We start from the raw sequence: 27180 nt of genomic DNA, 5'->3' as shown, positions 1-27180 counted from the left end.
TGAGTTGAGCAGCTCAGTACCGTACTGGTGTAGAAACTAAAGACGACAGGTAAAAGGCGGAACAGAGGGCTATCATCAACGATTCACTCGTTTTCAGAATTCGAATTTCTCCGAAGTATTAAGTGTACGAATATGATTGCGTGCCATTACGAATTCAGCGCCTTGCCAAAATGCCGACAAGGCAAGACTTTTCATGTGTTGGAACATGCGAGGTATTTGACCAAATGTGGCAGCTGAAAAAAACCGTGTAAGGGGTGAGGGGTGTGGGGCTGAACGAGATTTCTGTACGCAGTCCACACAAGTCAACAGCACGCAGAAGCCACGAACTCTGAACACGGCAGCAAAGTGTATGGAAGACAGTGCTTACAACAATTAAAAGCGGACTGTTACGGCCGGCGCCTTCAGATTTGCGCCACATTGGAGGCATCAATTGACGATGGACATTTCGCCCCCACGCTGATATTCAGCGACAAAGCAACTAACACTTTTCTGAAAAAAGTTTATCTCCGCAATGTGAACGAGTGGAGTACTGAAAAACCTCACGTAATTTCGACGCATGAAGGAGATTCGCCGAGGGTTAATGTATCCTGTGCCGTGTGACAGGCGACGCTGAATGGGCCGTTTTAATACTGTGAGACAACTGTGGCGGGTACATCTTACCTCGGTATGTTGCAGCTGTGGTTGTTTCGACTACTCATTCCTTCAGGGAGCATCGATGTTTGTTGCTACCTAAACGACGAAATTTGGCATCGCTGGATTGGCCGTAGGCGGTTAACGCAAGTACTGATCAGCTTGCAAAAGCACTTAACAATGGATGTTTGAAAATCTGAAACTGGTCACGGGTTTGTGTAATTAAACTGTGTGTGTGTCGTAACTGCGGTTGTCTCCTATATTTAAGTCATAATCTTTATACTTCTACTACAGCTCTGTTTCTCTCAATATTTATTTTCGAAAATCTAGCGATTAAAATAGGGTTTCATTGCACTGTGGCTGACTCAAATGAACTTGAAATATTGGCAGGAGGCCACTCGATCACTGATGATACAAAATAGAGGCCATAATGGATGTTACCGAGAACTCGCGTCAGACGTATGTATGCACGATGATCTTCAGAGCCATTTTGTTTCTTTTTAGACCACTCGGCCGATGGGCTTGCGAAAGTTTGAACGGGCGCGAAACACAGGAACGTAACAGTGAGACGCAGTACAAAAAACAGACAAAAAAACACAGTGGACGGCAGAGAGCGCGGTCTGCGCTCGTCCGGAGGAGAGTGGGGGCTGCCGCTGTCTGCCGTGCTCACGTGTCGGCTGGCCGGCCGGCTGCACAGGTGTGGACCTGACCTGCCCCCACACCGGGGACAAGCGGCGCCCAGCACTGAACCTGCCGATTCCAACTGTGCGTCACCAAAACGGACATACAACACTCTTCGAAAGCTAACATGCGTGAAGTACGTGCCACACAAAAATTGTTACTGTAGCATTTCATTTCTTTGGCTCCGCTGAATCACAACCATACTGTAACCTGACAACCTGTACCAGAACTCTGGCCACGCAACGGATCACTTTTCCACCACAACACTTTACAGCAAATAATATAGCAGCCACGCGTTCTGTTGTATCCGTGAGTGTGTGACGTCACGCAGCACAGCATTACGCCACGGGTCAATGTCCACGGCCGGTATCAGCAGCTGCGAGCTGCTCCAGTTTAGGCAGCCGCCTGTACTGGAAATACGGGTATTTCCAGAGCCTTGATGCTTTGAGAAAAGTGAAACACACGACGGAAGTCTGAGAAAACTGCAGATTTTTTCACTGATTAACTACTAAATGGTTTATGACCACATGGGCCACCAAGGCGACAGCAAAATTTTCGCGAACAGTTTTTTTTTTCTTCATCTGAGACACTCAAGTACCGGGTGCTCATAAGTAAAATGCAGCTACTGACCGAAGTCCACTGTGGTCTGTGAGTATGGTAAGGCAGCGAAACACTGTAGACATGCTAATGCGTTAACGCGAAACCAGTTGGCGCCGGAGGAAATCAATTCCAATGTTGGTCAGCAGGTGCGAATCTGTCACTGTGCAACACCTCGCGCAAGTCTCCGGTGCTCACACTGAACAAGTTCTGCAAGTGGCGGTTAATAATATCGACATTCTGCCTTTCTCACTTGTTTGTCCCTTCCTGTGCACGTTCCGTTCCCAATGCATTAGATATGGGAACATTTCTTTCCAGTGTAAATCGGTTCCCCAAGGGCGCATTAGCATACCAAGTTCCGCTACCATACAGCAGTTACAGCCCACGATGGACCTCTGTGAGTGGCTCAACTTCAGATTACTAGCACACAGTGGTGCAGCGAATGACGGACATTTGCCACGCTGAACATTTGCAACACTTGCCCCTTCGCCAGGTAGCTTGACTAGCAATCCCTCAGGTTAGGGACGCAATTCCTCGTACTACTTCTGTCCGCTTTCGAACCGCTGTCTCCACATCTTACTCGATGCAACCAGTACGTAAGGGACCTCCTTCATCGACATCTCGGGGAAATACAGAGCTGCTTCTCCGAAATCGAAACATTTATAACATTTGGGAAACGAAAGCAATACCGACGACTAAGTCAGTATGTGATTAGTTCTGCCAAGTATAAATACAGATCCCTCTGTCTGTACGGTAGCTTGCTTTCACGCTTACTTATTGAGATAGAAACAGTCTATTGCCATCGGAACAACAAGAACGGTAAGATGTAAAAGAGTGCGAATGTACGCTAATTATTTCTTTTTGGTCACTGCAATGTGCCTACTTTAATTACTACAACTGCATGCCCAAAAGACAATAAGGAAAGAAGAAATGGGTATGTGAACGTTTGAAAAGAAGAACTACATACTCCATATTAATTTACTCTCTAAAATCCGGTATCTCTTGCGGCGAAACATTAGTTAATAAAGTGTAGCGGGACAATGTTCAAAACATGACTGAAAATACGCTACTAAATAGAGATAAGAACTTCTATGACATGTCATCTAAAGTCTACGTACATTTTTAAAAATGATAGAGATAAGGAACTGTGGTAACGTACGTTGTTCTACATTGTTTAGCTCTGGTATTTACAGTCACAGAGAAAACATCCTAGGTTTTGGAGGGAAAAACCGTAATTCTAATGATCTACACTAGAACAGAAACAAGAAGCACAACGTAAGAAAAAATAATGTAATGACTGTTCCAACTCACAAGTGACATTGAAGCAGAAAGTTCCTGTCACTTAGGGTGGGCAGCGGTTATATTCGACAACCTGAACAAATTAATAACTGGCTCCTTTTACCGACCCCCGGTCTCAGATGAAACAGTTGCTGGACAGTTCAAAGACAACTTGAGCCTCATCACAAATAGGTACGCTACTCATGCAATTATAGTTGGTAGCGACTTCAATCTACCTTCCATATGTTGTCAAAAGTTCATTTTCAGACCCTATACAAAACAACTTCTGTAATTGTTCTACATGGTCTCTTTAAATTATTTTGAACAATTAGTTAACGAGACCATTCATATTGGAAATGGTTACGAAAACAAACTTGAACTCTTAGCCACAAATAATCCCGAGCATCACGACGGATACGGGGATTAGTGAACACACAGTCGTATCGAGGATCAATCCCGTAAAAAAGAATTTCACCAAAACTAAACGCGAAATATATCTATTTATAAAAGCTGCTAAGAATTCGGTTGACTTCATTCTAAGAGACACTCCCCAATCCTTCCAGACTATGTAAGTGAAGACCATATGAGGCTTAAACTTCAAAGAAATGTTATCAACAGCACTCGAGAGATTCGTACCAAATAAATTAATAAGAGACGGAACTGATACCCCATAAATGCGGCGGAAACTCCAAAGAGATCCTGGTCCTGTGTTAAGTAAACCAGTGGAAAGGCTCAGTGAGTGGCTTTACTACGCGGCGGGTGAGGAGGAGGGGGGAGGGGGGGGGACACAAGGGACCCAACCCTTCGGAGCAGCTAAAATCGTGGCGAATGTCCGCACACCGGTACAGCAGGGTTCCTCCTGCACGCAGGTTACCCTCAGCCACGTGTCAGGGCGACACCTCGCCACCGTCTCCACGTTGAGTCACGTTTACTGCCAGCCCGAGTATCATGTGAGACACCACAGTGAGAAATTTTATGCAGCTATCACATTTTACTGGTGGACAGAACACCTAATGAACTGAAACCACTCGGAAACACTGTGCACATTCCCAAGTCACGAGTGACCTTACTCCCTTATTATTGGATATCTATGTGTGACCTAAAGAGCCGATTCCACACACTCGCGATTAAATGGCGGCCTTCTTAGGAAACTGTTTTGGCTGCCGCTACTGCTCATCCGTGAACGCCGCAGTTTTCTACAATTCGGCAAATCTTATCTCGCTACACACGACACGTTTTGAACAGGTCTTTAATACGGCGTGCATCAATTGCGTTGCATATTTTGTGATAGGCGAGTATAAATACGAAAACCACCACACATAGTTCCACGTCACGAAAGTGAAGGGCATTTACAGCACTGATTCCGGGTTGCTTTTTATACATAAAATTCGTGCAACTTTTATCAAATCATCCTGTCCCTCACGTGTGACGACAGTCACTTTTCCGTGACGTCACGCGTTCTTTGCTGCCATTGGATAAGGGGAGGACACTGAACAGTCGTCGTGTTGATCTACCTGTTTCCGAAGATAAAATTGTCAATTTTATGGTTTTGGTATTCAAATTTGCGTTTTACGACGATGTGCAGTCTAACTGACACATGGCATTTCTGAACTCTTCAAGACGGGTCGTCTTCAGTACTTTGTCATGCCGAAGTGTCTGTAAATGCGACGTCAGTGGCCACCCACGATTCCGAAACTGTGACTTACCATCGATAACGGGTGAGGCTTCTGTAACAGTATCTGGCTAAACGAAATAATGTTTACTGTAGGTTTCTGTCAAACATAATTAGCAAATGCTCCCACAAATGTTTTAATTTTGACGTGATTCAGCCCTCTGACGGAAACTAAGAACAAATCTACCTCGATTCTCGCAATTGGTGCACTGGAAATGGCACAAATTAAATCTAGATTCTGTCGTCATTAGTGCCTGCACATAGAAATCTACACTGCACTTTAATCGTGTAACTTGAACGTGAAATGAAGAAGCTGGTAAGTGACGGCGTCAGAATCACCGACATTCGTTCCTCCCTCACATAATATACGACTGAAGCGCAGGCCGCACAGAACACGGCGCGCCTCACAGATGGCTGACGCGTTGCTTTGTCGACACACCGGGCTCTCTCATCATAATCAGGCTAATAGTAACACGAGAACAGCCAAACAAAGCGTTGTAGAGTGCTAAAAAAAATTTCATCAGCAAATCACAAACCAGGAGACGTGACAGAGCGATAAAAAAACACGAAATGTTTATTTCGTGAAGCACAAACATTACGATAAATTCTCAAGAATTCGCCAACTACTACGCAAATGGTCGCCTCTGTGTAATGAGGGTGTTGGGGAAAGCTACAGATTGCTCGTTGACCATAACCTTAATTCCAGAACATTGTGAAAATACGGAAATGAACGCGAGTGCTGCGTCTCACCGCCACAAGCGTGTCGGCGTCACGCCACGAGTTGTGATTCGCGAACGGATTTCAGGATCCGCAACGCCCACGCACGAAACAGCTTCTGACGTCTCATTACTTTCCAGACGAGTTTATGTGTGTAACATCTGACGTTAAGCATGTAAGCGAGATAAAGTTTAGAAACGGTTTGAAATTGTTCTTAATGTGAGTTCGAAAGCAAGTGCTCATTCTGAAATACTGAGTTGTATAGTCTGGCTAATTTGCGCTCCTTTTTAAAGAAAAGCCCGTTTATCGCGCGTCTAAATTTTTGACACGTCATGTCTACTGATGTGTGGGCCGTACGACGATGTAATTTTTGCAGATACCCTACGGGGTGTGGGGATACTGTCTGCAAACTGCGTCGCGAATAGCTAGGTACTGATAAACTACAACGATACGTCTGATGCCTAAGTTGACTCGATGAACAGCGACAACGTGGCCCCCGGGGGGGGGGGGGGGGGGGGGGGGGGGGGTAGCGGAAAAATCTCTTCAGTTCTCGTACTCTTGCGTGCAGTTTCTTGGAAGTCGGTAACTGCCCTCATTCTGAAATACTGGCTGAATAACGTCCGCGTATTTTAGCGCCCTTAGTCACGTTACCTCGCGACGCGCTATGTTTCCAACTGCGGTACTTCTCTTACTGTGTGAAAGCCGCAATTTAAGATTATACCTCTGAATGAGTACATCTTGACAACATTTTAGATGTCTGAATTCGGCCACATCACGCGAAACATTAAAAAATAAATTTCTGCCACGCCTGCAAGCCGCTACACGCTTGTCGCACTAAAACTCGCTTACTGCAAAGTTCTGCATTTGATGGTTTTCGTAAAATTGCGTCCTACGAACTTAAGAACGCGAGGTTTTCATTTTAAATACCTGTGCTACGTGAATTCTGGGGAAATCGACAGTGGCACATCGAAACACTAGCCGACTGAATGTGGCGTTATTTTCCATTCGTTCCACGTTATTCTCGCTCAAGTTTTCATAGACTGGAGCAAGGCCACAAGTAACGACCAATAAATCACTGAACACTCAAGACGGTAATTTAACACACTGTTAGCCACCCCCTTTGTTCGTAGCGGTCGTAATTTTTCAGAGTAAGACAAAGCATTAGACAAGAGCAGTAAGTGAGTTACGCGACAAAAACCACACAAAAGCGTGCAGAACATCCGCCGCTCCCATAAATTCCTGCCTTACCTTTCTGTGGTATTCCCATGCAGACACAAGATACACAAGCTCTGTCTGCGTAGGCAGGACAACGTGGCACGCCGCTTTCCTCCAGGCTGCTGCGTCACAACTGGGCCGCACAGACAGACAGCCGGCTGCCCCCCCCCCGCCTTGCTCTGACGTCACGGGGCGGCGTTGCCAGCTCGCGCGGCAGGCGAGGGAACGGCTGCAGCAGGGCGTCTACGTCTGTGTCGGCACTGCCGGACCGCCTGCGTCCCATCCACGCCAGTCAGTTACCTCGAACCGCGCTATACAGCTGGCAACACACACCCCCTTCGCCTGGCGCCCCAAAAACCGGATTTCGTAAACCGATTTCCCAGTACCGCTTTTGGTGAACGCAAAGATGGAACAAAGACGCTGCATTTTGGTCACGGGATGAGGAGAGGTGTGAACACAACGTCTTCCGTCATCGTGCTGAGTGCCAGTGACTTACGCGCGAGCTTCGCGATTCGTATCGATCATTTGCTACTCCAGAAATGACGGACGAGTGTGACAAGTTTTCGTTAAAGAAGGTTACAAGGATATCAATGCTGAGATCATCGGTGCCTGGGCTCACGTACTACTTACTCTTACTTAAAATAAGTTACACTGAGGACGACACACATTTACCCTCATCGTGTGGACCAACTGAAATCATTCTGTGATTTCGTTGATACTGCATACGGGAAAGTTCTGGGTAGTATTAAAACTAGATGGTTGTCATTGTTGCCAGGAGTTACTAAAGTTATTGAACCTTTGAAATCTTGTTTTCTATCTCAGAGTAGGTGTCCCACGTTGCTGAAACAAATTTTCGAAAACCAACAGTCACTTCTTTGGCTTCATTTCACACAATGTCCATTCAAAATGTTTTTAAATTCAATCCAGAAGTTGGAAATAACCACGGTTTCAGCTTGCTTCAAGAAATAATCAATACCATTTTAATTAACTTGGAAAAGGAAGGTACTTTCACTCGGTCAAAATACGAGCCTTTTACCAATTCTAAGACACTTCAACACTTTTCTGACTTGTTTGAAAAAGTTGAGTTCTCCACTTCAACCTCTGAAATCATTTCACTGGATGAGAACAAAAACTGTTTCTTGGGCTGAACTTCTAAATTTTCTGATAATTCTTAAGGCAGTAGACTCATGTGCAACATTTCAGACGAGAAGGATGCGTGAACAACATTGTATCCCAGAAACTTGAGGAATTGGAAAAAGCTAATTTGGAAACAGTTAAGAGACTGTCTGATATATTCCACACACTTAAAAGTACAGGTACTTCATGTAAAAATATAGACACGCTTGTGAGTTTTGCTCCTGCTGTACTATACACAAATATTGTTGTGGAAAGAATATTTTCAACTGTGAAGTCCCTTTGGAGGGTGGAATGTGTAGTGCTAGAACCAGTTCATTCCCCACAGGTATTGTGTGTCTCATATTAGAGGCCAAAAACGAACATAAAATTCTTTGTCAAGTACAGAGTACAGGTGCTCTTATTCGGTAACTGTACTGTCTAATGATTGGATTTATAGTGAATTCTTGCAACGGGACTTTGTCCTCAGAAGTTGACTGTCTAAAGTAGTTGCTCTCTGTCCCAGTGTACTTAAAAGCAGAATAAGCAAGCATTCTTCAAAACTATATAATGTATGGATGGTCAGCCTCTGCATCAAGTAAATCCTACCCCATATTTAGCACATTGGGTTCCGCATTTGGAGGCTGCATTCGAGAGACACGTACCATATGTCGAAGTTTAAGCACCATTTAATATTTTCGTGTGTTTTAATTCAGACGTAAACGTCGAGTGGCTCTTTATATACTACCTCACAGCACCACTCTGCTTCCTAGTCAAGATCCCTAAAATCATTCAGTTCTTAAAATGGCTCTGAGCACTATGGGACTTAACATCTATGGTCATCAGTCCCCTAGAACTTAGAACTACTTAAACCTAACTAACCTATGGACAGCACACAACACCCAGCCTTCACGAGGCAGAGAAAATCCCTGACCCCGCCGGGAATCGAACCCGGGAACCCGTGCGTGGGAAGCGAGAACGCTACCGCACGACCACGAGATGCGAGCTTCAGTTCTTATCCTCCCGTAATAGCGATCAATAAAATTGTAATATGTTGTCTTGTGTATCCAGTACGAGGATATTTCATTCCTTAGCTCATACAACAGCCTGACAGGTGGTGGTTTTCTCGGCTATTTTTCCAGTACATGAACGAATTTCAGCCACAATCTAAGTTTGTGTGTCTGGTGCGTGCTCAATGAAACGAAAATAACCTCTGTTTGCCTGGTGGCTGTTGGTATTTGAATTCAGGAACAGGTTTCATTCGGAACACCGACTTGGCCATTAAATCTGAATTTTGCGGAGAACAGGTAGCCTTCATAATGGCGAGACCCTTTTGCACAGGATTTCGGTCACCCCAGGGATCTTATGTTGATGCTGTGACATTGTTAGGGTGTACTAACATGTAAATTTTATTTTCTACAGATCTCACACAATTTCTTCATTGTGGTTGATCAGCGTTGTTGCTTGCTTTATGAAACAGTGTCGTCTTTGATGTCTGTTTTGAATTTTGTGTGAAGTGTGTTTATGGTACTTTGGGAGCTTTTCGTCGTAATCCTTTTCATTGGGGAGTTTTTTTTTAAATGTAATTAATGCTCGTGTGACGATTTTGCGCTGCGAATTGCGTGTGAAGCTCATTTTCATTCTACTAGGTTGCTTGTGATTAATACTCTTGTTTAGCCAGTGTGATGAACTTGGTAAAAATTTAGTATGTTATTTAAGTGACGGTTTGAGGTAGTGTTTTTTCTGTATAAGATTTTCATTTGCGTTATTCGAAAATAGTTACGTGTAGTCGCTCCAAAAGCAGTACGAGGAGAAAAGAAAAAAGGTGGTGAGGAGTCAGCAGACGAAATGCCCAGAAAAGAGACTGCGAAGGTACAGAGACGTGTAGGAGATAGATTCTCCCCACTTTTAGCCACGAAAGTGTGCAAAATGAAACAGTAGGTTCCTCCGATGCGAGGCAAATGAGTGAGCCAGACTTCAGTGGTGCAGCGGAGATGTTTAGATTTAGGACGTGCACAGCCTGTTCCACTCACAGCTAGCAGTGTTTGGGGTCGAGTGCACAATTTACTAAGTGTGAGTGCGGGCGAGGCTGAAGCAACGAGAAGTGAACAGAGGGCAGCAGAGCATGTAGCTCTGAGCAGAACGTGATTGGCCAATTTGGCCACGCTGGTAAAAAGAATAAGCACACAGCGAAGAGTTAAAGGCAGACTGCAGACTTGCTGGCGTCAAAGGAGGAGCTGAACTGAGATTTAGTTGCCGAATATGGCACCTTAACGACTACAGTAGAATCACTGAGCTCAGAAATTGGTGATATGGAAGAAACGTTCAGAATTTAGCAATCAAATCAAGGACGATGTCGCTGTTGAAGTTACTGCGAAATATGAAGAGGCGCGCGCGCGCGCGTTCGTGTGTGTGTGTGTGTGTGTGTGTGTGTGTGTGTGTGTTGATTCGTAGAGACCAAACTACTAAGGTCATCGGTCTCTAGACTTACACACTACTTAAACTAATGTAAACTAACTTATGCTAAGAACAACAGAGACACCCATGCCCGTGGGGGGACTCGAACCTCCGGCGGGAGGGGCCGCGCAATCCGTGACACGGCGCCTCAAACCTCGCGGCACTTGGAGAGGCAGGAAACAGGTTAAGTGGGACAGAAGGAGAACAGGAAAGAGTGAGCGGGAAAGGCTGGTTGCCAGGAGGCTAGAACAGGAGCATGGGGGATGTGACTGATGGTGATCATTGGGGATTCTTTAATCTACTAAAACGAATGCCCATGTTCACTGGCAACATACAGGGTGGCGCACGAAATGTGTTACCATTTTGTTTTTGAATATGAACTTTACTGTCAATACGATCTGACAGGAACATGTACTACGATGAAGAGCCGCCCATGGAGATTTGTTCTAACTCAGCGCATAATCAAAATGGCCACCATTTCGTTTCCGACCTTCCTTCAAACGAATACTGAAGTTAGTGATTACCCTACGGCACATGTCGTCCGTAATTTCAGTGCAAGCTTGATGAATAAGTCTTCTGAGCTCCATTAAATCTTGTGGACGTTTCGGGGAAATTTTTTCCTTTAGGAACCCCCAAAGAAGAAGGTCACGTGGATTGAGGTCTGGACTATGAGTTTTTACACGAGCATTTCGACATGCGGATCATTTCACTCAGGTTTCCAGCTCGCTTCAATCACGGACAAAATTGGCTCCCTAATGGCGGACATATTGACCATGTGCTCAGAACAAATCTCCATGGACGGTTCCTCATTGTAGTATATGTTCCTTTCAGACTGTATTGACGCAGTTTATATTCAAAAACAAAAATGGTAAAACATTTCGTGCGCCACCCTGTATGTAAGCCAAGTACGGACATTATCGAGACACTTGGGAGCGAACAAACAGCAGGAAATTTGGAACTGGAAAGTACAGTTAAGGAAACGCTCGATGTTGCAGAGATACAGTACATGCACAGAAGCCTTAGGAAATCATAACAAATACCTACAGGCAGTCCACTTAAACTGGAATCATTAACATTTTATAGGAATGCACAGTATTTGCGAGCTGAAATGAGAAACATTAGGTAATTTTGAAAGAGAAAAATGGGAGCTCGACTTGGAATCGACCGAAGTACAAATAGGAACAACTGTGGCCGGATCGAGAAAGTGCAGAAGAAATCTACAGCAGAAACCCTGCGTCTGTGATGTAACGAAAACTAAGATGCACTGCGATGAAAAAAGAAAAGAAAATGAGAACGAGAATTGTCCGAAACTACGGAAGACGCTGTGATAATAGGATGCTAAACAGCACCTTCTACATTTGCATCTACATCTACATGCTCTGCAAACGACCGCGGCAGAGAGTGCGTCCCACAGTACCAGTTGTCAGGGTTTCTTCCTGTTCCATTCACGTATGGAGCGCGGGAAGAATGACTGAATGCCTCTGTACGCTTAGTACTTATTGTAATCTTATCCTCACGTTCCCTATGTGAGCGGTACGTAGAGGGTTGTAAGTATATTCCTAGCATTACCATCTAAAGGTGGTTCTTGAAACTCTGCTAATAGACTTCCTCGGGATAGTTTGGGTGTGTCTTTAAAGAGTCTGGAAGTTCAGTTCCTTGTGTACTTCGGTTACACTCCCACGGATCAAACAAATCCATGACAATTCGTGCTGCCCTTCTCTGTATACGTTCAGTATCCCTTGTTAGTCTTATTTGGTGCGGGTCCCACAAACTTTAGCAACATTCTAGAACCGGTGGTACGAGTGGTTTGTAAGCAAAGTCCTTTGTAGGCTGACTGATCTCAGCCAGTATTCTTCCAGTAAACGGAAGTCTGTCACCTGATATACCCACAACTAAGCGTATGTCGTCATTCCATTTCATACCAGGTACTTTTTATGTGTCGGCCGATTCCAACAGTGACTCGTTGATATTATAGTCATAGAATACCATTTTTTTCGTTTTGTGGAGGCACAGTCTTACATTTATGAACATTTAAATCAAGTTGCCGTTTTTCCACCGCTTTGAATTCTTATCAAGATCTGACTGAATATTTATGCAGCTTCTTGCAGACAATACAGATAACTGGATCATCTAAAAACTCTGAGGTTACTATTATTATTAATACACTACTGGCCATTAAATTTGCTACACCACGAAGATGACGTGCTACAGATGCGAAATTTAACCAACAGGAAGATGCTGTGATATGCAAACAATTAGCTTTTCAGAGCATTCTCACGAGGTTGGCGCCGGTGGCGACACCTGCAACGTGCTGACATGAGGAAAGTTTCCAACCGATTTCTCATACACAAAAAGCAGTTGACCGGCGTTGACTGGTGAAACGTTGTTCTGATGCCTCGTGTAAGGAGGAGAAATGCGTACCATCACGTTTCCGACTTTGATAAGGGTCGGATTGTAGCCTGTCGCGATTGCGGTTTATCGTATCGCAACATTGCTCCTCGCGTTGGTCGAGATCCAAGGACTGTTAGCAGAAAATGGAATCGGTGGGTTCAGGAGGGTAATACGCAACGCCGTGCTGGATCCCAACGGCCTCGTATCACTAGCAGTCGAGATGACAGGCATCTTATCCGCATGGCTGTAACGGGTCGTGCAGCCACGTCTCGATCCCTGAGTCAACAGATGGGGACGTTTGCAAGACGTCAACCATCTGCACGAACAGTTCGACGACGTTTGCAGCAGCACGAACTATCAGCTCGAAGACCGTGGCTGCGGTTACCCTTGACGCTGCATCACAGACAGAAGAGCCTGCGATGGTGTACTCAACGACGAATCTGTATGCACAAATGGCAAAACATTTTTTCGGATGAATCCAGGTTGTGTTTACAGCATCCGTGTTTGGCGACATAGCGGTGAACGCACATTGGAAGCGTGTATTCGTCATCGCCATACTGTCGTATCACCCGGTGTGATGGTATGGGGTGCCATCGGTTACACGTCTGTCACCCCGTGTTCGCATTGACGGCACTTTGAACAGTGGACGTTACATTTCGGATGTGTTATGACCCGTGGCTCTACCCTTCATTCGATCCCTGTGAAACCCTACATTTCAGCATGATACTGCACGACCGCATGTTGCAGGTCCTGTACGGGCCTTTATGCATACAGAAAATGTTCGACTGCTGCACTGGCCAGCACATTCTCCAGATCTGTCACCAATTGAGAAGGTCTGGTGAATGGTGGCCGAGCAACTGGCTCGTCACAGTACGCCAGTCACTACTCCTGATGAACTGTGGTATCGTGTTGAAGCTGCATGGGCAGCTGTACCTGTACACGCCATCCAAGCTCTATTTGACTCAATGCCTAGGCGTATCAAGGCCGTTATTACGGCCAGTGGTGGTTGTTCTGGGTACTGATTTCTCAGAATCTGTGCACCGAAATTGCGTGAAAATATAAGCACATAGCAGTTCTAGTATAATATATTTGTCCAATGAATAACCGTTTATCATCTGCATTTCTTCTTGGTGTAGCAATTTTAATGGCCAGTAGTGTATTTCGTCTTCCGTACCGTGTGATCTTGCAGGCAACCTACAGTTCACAGGAGTTTCTGCAAACGTGACGTTATTTTGACACCATAAGTTTTGCGTTCATGTGGACCGGGCTGTGGATAAGGGAGAGATTATAATGTTGGCAAGAATTAGCTCCGAAACTTACTGAAAAAGTTTTGCCAACTGCATTTGCTAATACGCCTTCATCAACACCAAAAGTGAGACCAATAACTGATTTACAAGCAAAAAGAATCTTACGCCAGCCTGCACAGATTCCAATATTCTGCTCATTCAAGTTTTTCAAGAAAATAAAATTTTTAAAACATCTGAAAACTGATGTATGGAGTTGGTCCGCAGTCAGAAAAAAAGGTGGGGGGCAGCCATTCTAACAAGTGAAGTAAACCATCAGCTCACTTACCTTGTGTCCAGTAAGTAAAGCCGTTTCGAAACAACACAGTTAGCATCTCTCGAAAACACGTCACTATCTGTAGCATTTGGTGTAATAAAAATCAGGAAAAGCGTAATATAAGTGGTTGAAGAGGTACTTTAATGGGAGATTTTTGTCTGGGAAAGAAGTGGCCTAGAAAAACTAGCCCGTAAATTGTATTTTGTACACTTCACATATGGCTAAATTTTATGTATAGCTGAGACTATGCTACCTTTTTATTCTGTTGCAAATGTGTCAGTCAGTTCTATGCTTTTTATTTTGAACGGTAATTTGCTTTGCCAGATGATCAACGTGTGAATATTTATTCGCATTTGCAAGTTTCACACTTATGTATATTTGAAAATTATTGTCAATGACAACCCAGACCTGATACGGACACCTCCAGAGAGAGGTAACTACTGTATGTACAAAATATCAAATATTTAAGAACTGCAATTAACTTAACAAAGAAGTCCCACAACCTTTGCAAACGTGAAGGTGAGATAGTAGGACGCGAGTCACCTCCGTAGCCCCCCTCTGCTCTGTAACTCAACGCTTACAACCGCTGCCTGACAGTCAACCGCTAGATCAGCCCCCGCACCGTAAACTAAATGTAATGAAGGCTTTAGCAGTCGATACGTCCTTATATGACGCATGATTATAACATATCAGAAAGAAAGTGACGTGTTTTTATATACCTTCCGCGTACTGTTGCCCTGAAACGGTGCTGTTTCATAATACGGAATTTGGGGCCTCATATCCAGTAGCAGCCATGACAAATTACTACTTTTTGATGCATAAATAATTATAACAGTCACGTGCAAATGTCGTCAACTCACGGGGTAACAGTGTGACGAGTTTCTTTTTTTAACCATTCTTGGCGGCCCGCATCAAGCCTCATCTTCCGCCATTTCGTTTGTCTCCACAGGAACACAGCCGACCAAGCGAGCAGAACCGTTGTTCCAGCTCCAAGTACTGGAGACGCTGTCCAATGCTCCGTACTGCATGCCTGGACTGCACACTTGCGAAGGGCGTTTCAGGTTTCCAATACCTATGTACCCTAAAATGTATCACAGAGTTTCGTGGTGTGCAATTTAATAAATAATGACTCCGAAATGCACCACTTACGCTTCGCGGAAACTGAATATAACCTGGCGTCTACTACGACTGCTGTTTCCCACCAAACACAAAACGACACAACTGAAGTCATGAGAAAAGTTACTGACGTCTAACTTTAAATGACGGGAAAATTCTCCGTACAACTTCGTACGCATTACGTAGCTAAAAATGAAATTTTCATCCCGATGACAAATTTATTACTGTGTTTATTTGCATACTGATGAGCAAACCATCATTTGAATTCTCGGTTCCATAAAACACTTTACAGTTTTGCATCAGAAGATCACATGATCAGAGACACCTAAAGAGTGAATAGTAAAGATATTGTTTTCCGACGCAGACTGAATGCACATTTAACAGCACATGACGATTCTTGCTGCACGAATTTCGTGAAAGGAATTACGGACCAGTACTCTACGAGATGTGTCCACACTAGGAATAAGAAAATACCGCACCTGTTGCTACCGCTGCCCATCATCTTTGACCGACGAAGAAAATGCCGGATAAGCCACTAACCAAAATGCAGTATGCGTAAAATACGTGTAGTAACAAGGACTATTTAAACTTTCTGGCAGATTAAAACTGTTTGCCCGACCGAAACTCGAACTCGGGACCTTTGCCTTTCGCAGGCAAGTGCTCTACCAACTGAGCTACCGAAGCACGACTCACGCCCGGTACTCACAGCTTTACTTCTGCCAGTACCTCGTCTCCTACCTTCCAAACTTTACAGAAGCTCTCCTGCGAACCTTGCAGAACTAGCACTCCGCTGCAGAGTGAAAATCTCATTCTGGAAACATCCCCCAGGCTGTGGCTAAGCCATGTCTCCGCAATATCCTTTCTTTCAGGAGTGCTAGTTCTGCAAGGTTCGCAGGAGAGCTTCTGTAAAGTTTGGAAGGTAGGAGACGAGGTACTGGCAGAAGTAAAGCTGTGAGTACCGGGCGTGAGTCGTGCTTCGGTAGCTCAGTTGGTAGAGCACTTGCCCGCGAAAGGCAAAGGTCCCGTGTTCGAGTCTCGGTCGGGCACACAGTTTTAATCTGCCAGGAAGTTTCATATCAGCGCACACTCCGCTGCAGAGTGAAAATCTCATTCTGGAAGGACTATTTAGTTTGTTTCCATCGCAGCAGATTCATACACTTCACCAAATCACAAACTGCCCTTTCAGTCTCAGCTGCAGAAACGTGTCAGCACACCCTGCCTTCCAAGCAACAATGTGGGAGGGAAACAAGCGTCAGTGCTGTGTTCTGCCTCTGCACTGGGAGTAGAGAGAGTCCCGTGAAATCACGACACAGGTCAAAGCCAGTGTGTGGCATCGCTAGGTCACTCGGTGGGGAGTCTTGTTTTACGGTACGTGGTTGTGCCCTAGCAGTGTTAGATTTTAATTTGGAAGGCATGATATATACGGCAAAGTGCGTTGAATATATTGCAAATGTGGACATCGGACTATAGTCCGTTCATCACAATAAACTTCATGTAAACATTACACTATGTACTCTTCCGCGTTTGCTGGAACCTCTTTGGATTTAGTTTCAGGAGGAGCGGAAACCAAGCGGTCACCAGTGCAATCAAGTACGATAATGAGCTTTCGTTTTATGCTGTGCCTATGGACTTGTGCTGTAATACGGGGCAACAGCTTTACCGGCGCGTTTAGCTCTGACAGCGCTGGCCGGGCAAGTGGTCCAGCTAACGTGCTCTGCTGTGAGCAGTGGCGGTTCAGACGTAGAAAGAGACGAGCAGAGGACAACACAGCTTTGGATGTGAATTTTTAAACAGAAGGAAATAATATATGGTAAAACTCGGGTGATTTTCTCCTCAGGTGACCGGACGGAAAATATAACATGCCATCGATATTAGCGAACATAGTATTCTAATTAAAAGGAGGAGTGATGAAAATTCGTGACTAACGAGGGTAATTTTTCTACATGAGCTGTGTGTGGCGTAAAAGCGCAATGTAGTAAAATACTAAGCCACTGAAGGTATCGGAGTCAGTTGTCTGGTAATCTCTGAACTCCTTCCACATCGGACACCGCTGAACACACTTCAGTACAGCTAGGTTGATAACGAGTCTATCAGAGACAGAACCCCAAGCCACAAAAATGTCCACATTTCCTCCTCCTCCACCTCTTTCGTGACGTGCTGTTCTGCAGTTCGCCATCGTTAGGCAGTGACGTGTCACAAAGCTTCGCGCATTAGTTGCAGTACGTTTGACAGCGTAATGTCTTATTTCTCGCGACAAATCCCTTAACTTGGCTCCATATCAATTCTGCCGGTTTCAGACTAGTGTTACGACCACAACTCTAAAAATAATCCATTTGTACAGCGTGCTCGACGGCGTCAAAATTGTCTTCCATGTTTCTGCGCCATTTATCACTCTGGCTCATGTTAGATCACATCTCTCCTACAAAATAATGGGCATATGCGAAGAGCGTACTTGACTTTATAATTTTTCTCCAAGAAACTTATTTATATAACGTTTTATCTTCAACCATCTTTTATAAAATATCGGTAATTGAGAATTTATACTTGCAATGAAAACCAGAAATTTTCGTGTCATATGTAATTGTGAACTACAAGATCTGCATTTTTCTTAAAATTGATGACTCATGAGTTAATTGCCATATATGGCGCAAAACCATATCAACCAAAACCACTAAAAACAAACGCAAAATGTAACTATTTACAACAGCAGATAAAAATTCTGCTTGATGCTTTCCTAAGAGTGTCTCCATTCCTTCCAAGCTAATTATGTAAGTGTAGAGAAGATATCGCTCAAATTCAAAGATACAGTATCGACAGCAATACATTCATACCGCCTAAGTTAAGAGACGGGACTGATTCACCATGGTACACAAAACACGTCAGATCACTGTTGCACAAGCAACGAAAAACGCATGCCAAATTCAGAGGAACGCAAAATCTCGAGGACTGGCTAAGATTCACGGAAGCTCGAAATAGTGTGGACGTCAATGCTAGATGCTTTTAATAGTTTCCATAATGAAATATGGTCTCAAAATATGGTAGAAAACCCAAAGAGATTCTGGTCGTATGTAAAGTACAGCAGTGGCAGAAAACAGTCAACACCGCCACTGGGCGATAGCGATGGAGAAGTTGCCAATGGTGGCGCCACTGAAGCGGAGTTACTAAATACAGTTTTCCGTAATTCCTTCACGAAAGAAGACGACGTACATATTCCAGAATTCGAAACCAGAACAGTTGTTAGCGTGAGTGACAAAAGTAGATTTGTGTTGCGAAACAACTCAAATCACTTTACTAAGGCAATTCTTCCGGTCCAGATGGTATACCAATCAGGTTCCTTTCAGAGTATGCAGATACAATACCGCCTTTCTTGGCAATCACATACAACCGCTCACATGACGAAAGGTCTGTTCCTAAAGACTGGAAAGTAGCACAGGTCACACCAATACTCAATAAAGGAAATAGGAGTAATCCATTTAATTACAGACCCAAATCAATGACCTCAATTTGCAGTACGATTTTGGAGCACATACTGTACTTTAACATTATGAATCACTTTGAAGAAAATGACTTATTGATACATAACCAACACGGCTTCAGAAAATATCGTTCTTTATTCCCATGAAGTAATGAGTGCTGTCGACAAGGGATCTCATATCGATTCGATATTCCTAGATTTCCATAAGGTTTTCGATACCGTTCCTCACAACCGACTATTAAACAAATTGCGTGCATATGGAGTATCGTCTCAGTTGTGTGATTGGATTCGTGATTTCCTCTCCGAGAGAGGTCACAGTTCGTGGCGATAGACGGTAAATCATCGACTAGAACAGAAGTGATATAAGGCGTTCGCAAGGTAGTGTCATAGGCCCTCTGCTGTTCCTGATTTACATACATGATGTAGGAGATATCTGAGCAGCCCCCTTAGATTGTTTGCAGATGACGCTGTAATTTACAGTCTAGTAAAGTCATCAGACGATCAATTCCAACTACAAAATGACCTAGAGAGAATTTCTGTATGGTAAGAAAAGTGGCAATGGGCACTAAGCAAAGAAAAGTGCGAGGTCATCCACATGGGTACTAAAAGAAATGCGAGTAATTTTGGGTATACGATAAATCGCACAAATCTTAGGGCTGTCAATTCGACTAAATACCTAGGAATTACAATTACGAGCAACTTAAATTGGGAAGACCACATAGATAATATTGTGGGGAAGGCGAAACTGACTGCGCTTTGTTGGCAGGACACTAAAGAGACAGCCTACATCACACTTGTCCGTCCTCTGCTGGAATATTGCTGCGCGGTATGGGATCCTTACCAGGTAGGATTGACGGAGGACATCGAAGAAGTTCAAAGAAGGGCAGCTCATTTCGTGTTATCGCGAAATAGGGGTGAGAGTGTAACTGATATGAGACGCGAGTTGGGGTGAGAGTCACTGAATCAAAGGCAGTCTTGATTGAGGAGAGATCTATTTACGAAATTTCAATCTCCAACTTTCTCTCCCGAATGTGTAAATATTTTGTCGACGCCCAACTACGTAGGAAGAAATGATCATGATATTAAAATAAGAGAAATCAGAGCTCGAACGGAAAGATATAGGTGTTCCTTTTCCCCACGCGCCATTCGAGAGTGGAATAGGTAGAGAAGTAGTATGAAAATGGTTCGATGAACCCTCTGCCCAGCACTTGAGTGTGAATTGCAGAATAACCATATAGATGTATATGTAGATGTGATGAGTTTCATATTTATATGCTTTAGGTATTCAAACGGAACAAAGAAAATTACGCACCACGTGGAGCGTAGAACCACCGCCCGCCGGCACACAGTCAGTCTACGACCCTGTCTATCACGCCACGCATACAGTCAACACCTCCCTTATCTCTGATACATAGTCCTACTCGAAAAAAGTCAAAATCTGATTATTGTCTGTAATCTTGTGAAGAACATTAACTACTTGTTTCCCGCCATTAACGGTGTTCCAGGCGCGTGTTTCACTACGAAGCAGGAAGCAGTGTCGTCCATTTTCGCGGTACGTATTGAACAGCGAGACAATCAGAGCACAAGTACTGGTTACAGAGACACTGTGACTGTACACAGTTTTTAAGATAAAAGTTACGTAGGTAAAGTACGATTAAGATAGTAGCTGATGGCTGTTAATACGTCAGAATGTCTGAAAGGTTCTTCCGCACTGACATACTAATAAGCCACCGAACACTTAAGTTGGACCTACTTCCAAGAGCGGAGCACCAACAGTGGTAAGAGAGCTACGGCTGCTGACCAGTCACCGCGCTTGCGTTTGTTTACATCTGGTTTGCTCTTATGATGAAGTACATGCTACATACGAACCCCGTAGCCCCACCCTTTATTTCGCATTCACTTTCATTGCCTTACCCGTCTCACAGCCATACCACCTTACTCCACACCAACCTAGACCTCTCGCTGTGCTACGGAGTACTGAAATCTTGTTCCCAACAAATAAGTAGGAGTCTCAGCCAGATATGTATTTTTCCTGATAGACTGAAATACGCTGTTGTTCAAAAACTGCGTAAAAATGAGGGGTCGACAAAAGCGTCCGATCCCACGCGTCGGCTTTGACCCGTGACGTAAGGGTGTCGTGTCTGACGTCACGACGGCGCGGAGTTTGGTTTGTGAGTGTGGCGTGTTTGTAGATGTCGTCGTGTTGTGGTTTGTTGTGCTCTCTGGTGGTGTGTTCAGGGTTTTCGTTTGTGTGGTGTAATGAGCTCAGTTTGCTTTTGATCATTATCCAGAATTGTTCGAGTGTAGGCTGTGTTTGTGGTGGAATTCGTTTCAGTGAGTTAACGATTTTGTGTGAAAGTTAATTTAGTGTTCGCTGTACATCGTGTGGTAATTTTAGGAAAATTAATCGGTTGTTGTTTTTGTTCAGGAATGGATATGACGGATAAAATTAACAGTGCACAGGTCAAGGGAAGTGTTCGATCCCAATGTGTGGCTGCGTATGTTGGTATTGGTATCGGGAGATGTTTTTCGAGCTATATAGGCCAAGTAAAGTGTTTGATCCTAATTTATGGGATCGGGAGCTGCCCTTTGAGCTATATAGGTCAAGGGAAATGTCCGATTCCAGATGATATTGTGTTTAGTGGTATTTGGAGAGTTTTGTGTTGTTTTGTATTGGGGTGGGTGTCTAAAATAGTTTATATTTAGTTTTCCCCCATCCAAAAACACCCCATTTCCCGCGCTCGTCCCGTTAGTCTCATTAGGCTTTTTGTGGAAAGTGTGTGTGTTTGTTTTTCGATGTATTTTCGTCCTCATAATGTGTACGTAACGACTTTATATGCGCCATATTGGAATCGTGGTTTATGGTCGTTTTCGCCATATTTGTGACGTCAAAGCAGATGGGCGGGATCGGACGTTTGCGTATTTCCAAAATGGGGATAGGTCTGATGCTAACAACTACCAACCAGTCTCACTTCTGATAGCTTTATTCAAAAGTCTTGAAAAAGTAATGTATTCAGGAGTAGCATCACGTACCTGTAAAAATGAAGTACTAACAAAATGTCAGTTTGGTTTTCAGAAAGGCTTTTCAAGAGAAAATGCTATAAATGTGCTTTCACTGATCAAATATTAAATGCACTGAATAACCAAACATCACCTATTAGGATATTTTGTTACCTCTCAAAGGCTTTTGATGGTGTGAATCATGAATTTCTTCTACACAAGCTTAAGTACTGTGGCATGAGTGGGACGGTGCACAAATGGTTTAATTCATATTTAACTGGAAGAATGCAGAAGGCTGAAATTAGCACTACAGATTGTCTGCAAAAATCAGCAGTCCTTTAACTGAGGAGGTATCAAGAATGGTGTCCCACAGAGTTCAGTCTTGGGTCCCTTACTGTTCTCAATATACATTAATGCATGCAAAGCTAGTTCTTTTTGCTAATGATACAAGTACAGTAATCACACTCAAGGAAATTGTAAATAATGTCTTTCACAAAATTATTAAGTGGTTCTCTGCAAACGGACTCTCATTAAATTTTGAGAAAAAAGTGTATGCAATTCTGTGCAGTAAATGGCGTAACACCATTGATAAATATAGGCTATGAAAGCAAGTCTATTGCTAAGGCAGAGTATTCAAAATTTCTGGATGTGTACACTGATGAGAAATTGAATTTGAAGAAACATCAATGATCTGCTGAAATGATTAGGTTGAGCTACTTATGCTACTGGGGTTATTGCAAAATATTGGTGATGAACATCATTAAATTAGCCTACTATGCCTATTTTCATTCACTGCTTACACATGGTATCGTATCTGGGGGCAGTTCGTCACTAAGAGGAAAAGTATTCATAGCATCAGGCTAACAGCTGGAGCCCACCGAAGATGACCTTGCGGACATTTATTTAATGAACTTGAGATATTCACAGTACCTTCGCAGTACATATATTCATTTATGACATTTGTCAATGACTCATCCCAATTCAAAAATAACAGCAAAGTGCATAGCTACAACACAAGAAGAAACGAAGATCTTCACTACTCTGGATTAAATCTCACTTTGTCACAAAAAGGTGTGAATTATGCTGCCACAAAAATATTTGGTCATTTGCCAAATAGCATTAAAAATCCGGCAGATATCTAAACAACATTTAAAAGAAAATAAAAGTATTCCTGAATGACAGCTCCTACTGAATAGATGAATCTTTAGACATGAAGTATTAACTATAAAAATATTTACTATTTTGTATAAAGAAAACTTATGTTAAAGTGACACATCCCACATCATTACGAAATGTATTAATGCTCTATGCAACAAGGATCAATGTATGTACGTATGTATGTATGCAGACCAATTTGTCAACACAACCCATATTTCAGGGAGGTGAGGAGGTGGCTATCGTATCAGCCCTTCTTTGTGGAAGTTTGTCTACAACCACCTGCATTGCCATATTTCATTTACTTCCACAAAAGACGATGAAATTACTCTTAACGTATTAATGTCAAGAGATCCGCTTGCTGTGATATAAACTGTGTATTCCTTTCTCTACGCAACAGCAACACACTTTATACTGTAGGCAACTACAGATGTAACAATGCGTTCTTCTTGAAGCCACAACAGTTTAATAATTCTTTATTTGTCGTAATAAAGTATTACTCAGGAGCACCCGTTTGGTTTGACAAGAACATGTATGTGAATCTTCAGTTTCTCCCAACTTATTTTTTGATGGAACAGTCCACAGGTGAACTGCCTGTTCGTAGTGTCCAGCGTGCACGCTATGAACCGAAAGTACAGCTATGGACTGTTCCATCAAGAATATATACACTCCTGGAAATGGAAAAAAGAACACATTGACACCGGTGTGTCAGACCCACCATACTTGCTCCGGACACTGCGAGAGGGCTGTACAAGCAATGATCACACGCGCGGGACAGCGGACACACCAGGAACCGCGGTGTTGGCCGTCGAATGGCGCTAGCTGAGCAGCATTTGTGCACCGCCGCCGTCAGTGTCAGCCAGTTTGCCGTGGCATACGGAGCTCCATCGCAGTCTTTAACACTGGTAGCATGCCGCGACAGTGTGGACGTGAACCGTATGTGCAAATGACGGACTTTGAGCGAGATCGTATAGTGGGCATGCGGGAGGCCGGGTGGACGTACCGCCGAATTGCTCAACACGTGGGGCGTGAGGTCTCCACAGTACATCGATGTTGTCGCCAGTGGTCGGCGGAAGGTGCACGTGCCCGTCGACCTGGGACCGGACCGCAGCGACGCACGGATGCACGCCAAGACCGTAGGATCCTACGCAGTGCCGTAGGGGACCGCACCGCCACTTCCCAGCAAATTAGGGACACTGTTGCTCCTGGGGTATCGGCGAGGACCATTCGCAACCGTCTCCATGAAGCTGGGCTACGGTCCCGCACACCGTTAGGCCGTCTTCCCCTCACGCCCCAACATCGTGCAGCCCGCCTCCAGTGGTGTCGCGACAGGCGTGAATGGAGGGACGAATGGAGACGTGTCGTCTTCAGCGATGAGAGCCGCTTCTGCCTTGGTGCCAATGATGGTCGTATGCGTGTTTGGCGCCGTGCAGGTGAGCGCCACAATCAGGACTGCATACGACCGAGGCACACAGGGCCAACACCCGGCATCATGGTGTGGGGAGCGATCTCCTACACTGGCCGTACACCACTGGTGATCGTCGAGGGGACACTGAATAGTGCACGGTACATCCAAACCGTCATCGAACCCATCGTTCTACCATTCCTAGACCGGCAAGGGAACTTGCTGTTCCAACAGGACAATGCACGTCCGCATGTATCCAGTGCCACCCAACGTGCTCTAGAAGGTGTAAGTCAACTACCCTGGCCAGCAAGATCTCCGGATCTGTCCCCCATTGAGCATGTTTGGGACTGGATGAAGCGTCGTCTCACGCGGTCTGCACGTCCAGCACGAACGCTGGTCCAACTGAGGCGCCAGGTGGAAATGGCATGGCAAGCCGTTCCACAGGACTACATCCAGCATCTCTACGATCGTCTCCATGGGAGAATAGCAGCCTGCATTGCTGCGAAAGGTGGATATACACTGTACTAGTGCCGACATTGTGCATGCTCTGTTGCCCGTGTCTATGTGCCTGTGGTTCTGTCAGTGTGATCATGTGATGTATCTGACCCCAGGAATGTGTCAATAAAGTTTCCCCTTCCTGGGACAATGAATTCACGGTGTTCTTATTTCAATTACCAGGAGTGTATAATAGTTGAGTTCTGCAGTGAGATTTGTAACTGATACTCTGTATTTTGATATCGTTCTAAGCAATGAGAAACACTTGTCAGAAAGGATTCTGAGGTTGGCTGGTTTTACTGCAAAAATGTTTGAGTACTGGTCCTTTACGTGGGGCACTGCTTCACTCGTCCAGATACCCCCTTATCAGAAAACCGACTACTTTTTTGGTAAGAGTACGGCACAGTCACTGCCTGGAGATGCACGATTATTAACAGAAGTGAAGACTAAGCCCCTAACGCCTGGAATTTTGACAACTTTTCTAGCAAGAGGATCAATTTTAGGTCAACGTAAGAATTCATTCATTTCTGCACTTACTCATATAGAACAAAGACGAAATGGAGGGTAACATTTTCTGTCTTACTGACTACCCAACAGGCTACCTTGTCACCAAAAACATTTCTCTAGAAAAGTGAAGATATCGAAATTCAATGGAACAGCGTTCTGTACTAAAACACATTTGCGTGACTTAACGTGCTGACGATTGCTAATGCAGGACTGGGGGAAAGACGCGAACAGATCAGTTTTACTAAATTCGGCAGTTTTCGTGGAGTCGACTGCTTCGGGAAATATCTGATTCAATGCTCCACTACGGAACTGTCAAAATGCGTCTCGCTTGGTTTGATTTCAAGCCATTAGGAGTAGGATCAGACTGTCCCAAGGTCTACGCACTATCCTGATGGAAAGTAATTGTTTAATTCCTCTATAGTCGAAGTTGCGATAGCACCTTATCTACTTGCACAAGCAGTGTTCTATCATTCTGTTCTGTTATTCCTAACAAGCAGAATAATCCTTTTATGGATCACATGTGTACAAATACGAACCTACATTTCGGGAAAAAAAATTCAACAAAATGACGCGAATACGAGTAGAAATCTCGTCCGAGTCTATGCTTTTCACTCATGCCTAAAGTCCGTAGAACAGCAGAATTAATAGGAATGTCGGCAGGACTTTAAAATATCAAGATTTGTAGTATTTTGAGAGCGTAATAAACGAACGCGGTTTGTTTTATACGCGATAGTCTCCATAGTGAACCTAAATGAAACCTTACAGCTACCATGACTTTGCAGAAACAAACCAAAAGAAAACAAAGAAAATAATTCAATACTGTGGGAACACATGAAAACAGTCGTCCTTACCTTATTTAGGGTGTGGGTGTAGCAGAAGAAATTCTCGGCGCAGAAACAGCAGCACGAAATCCCAACGCAGAACGTCACACTGGACCCGACTCGCTACAAATGCGACAGACGCCTGGGCTGTGGCACGCAGTCAGTGCTGCCAACGGCTGCGAGGCCGGCAGGTACCAACTGCAGTCTGCTACGGGGGCCTCACACAGCGGGCAGCACTTCCAGGGACCCCGCGCACAACATGCGAATGTAATACGAAGACTGTCGTCCTAATTTTGTTATTACTGATAAATTCAAAAAAATAAAGTAATTAAATTTCATCATTTTTTCACTTGCTATTGGCTTTTCTTCATAGGTAAGACAGACTCTTCGGTTAATTTGGCGCAGCGTACAAACCATGCTTACAGGTGTATGAAAATCTAGAATTTTCCAAATCTATAAAAACTCTGGTAAAAACTGAGATAATTGACAATAAAATTAGGTTTTTTATCTAAACATAAAGTTTAAAATGTAACAGCTTACTCATTTTTTCATAAATTAAGTAAACTCTAGAGCTTCATACAGCTGTAAGTATGGTTTGTATGCTGTGCCAAATTCATAGTAGAATCTCTCTTACTTATGAAGAAAAGTATACCTATAGCAACAAATGCAGCCAATAGTGGGTGAAAAATGTTGAAATTCCACATGTAAAAAGAAAATTATTTTGTTATGTTTTTGAACTTCCACTGCTATGAGTGTGATTTCTGAATAAAATGTCCTGTGGAGCCTCTCCTGTTACAAGTCGGGCCGTTTGACGTCCTACCCCCCTTAAAGACAGCACAGCTGTTCATGTGCCCAGTATGTGCGGCGTTCCTTGTAAATGTGGCAGCATTTACAT

The 27180-nt window shown here is 44.0% G+C and overlaps 1 protein-coding gene across 1 annotated transcript in view; it reads right to left on the bottom strand.

Annotated features, from left to right (window-relative positions):
* LOC124553341 (TD and POZ domain-containing protein 1-like) overlaps positions 1 to 26506 on the bottom strand; it is a 64877-nt gene extending 38371 nt beyond the window's left edge. The window contains exon 1 of the mRNA XM_047127217.1: positions 26316 to 26506. The gene's annotated coding sequence lies outside the window, so the exon portion shown is untranslated. The remainder of the gene's footprint in view (positions 1 to 26315) is intronic.
* Positions 26507 to 27180: the final 674 nt, after the last annotated feature.

This window comes from Schistocerca americana, chromosome 11 (assembly GCF_021461395.2).
Source record: "Schistocerca americana isolate TAMUIC-IGC-003095 chromosome 11, iqSchAmer2.1, whole genome shotgun sequence".
Taxonomy (NCBI): domain Eukaryota; kingdom Metazoa; phylum Arthropoda; class Insecta; order Orthoptera; family Acrididae; genus Schistocerca; species Schistocerca americana.
The sequence above is the reverse complement of the archived record's forward strand: the minus strand, read 5'-3'. Positions and strand labels throughout refer to the sequence as shown.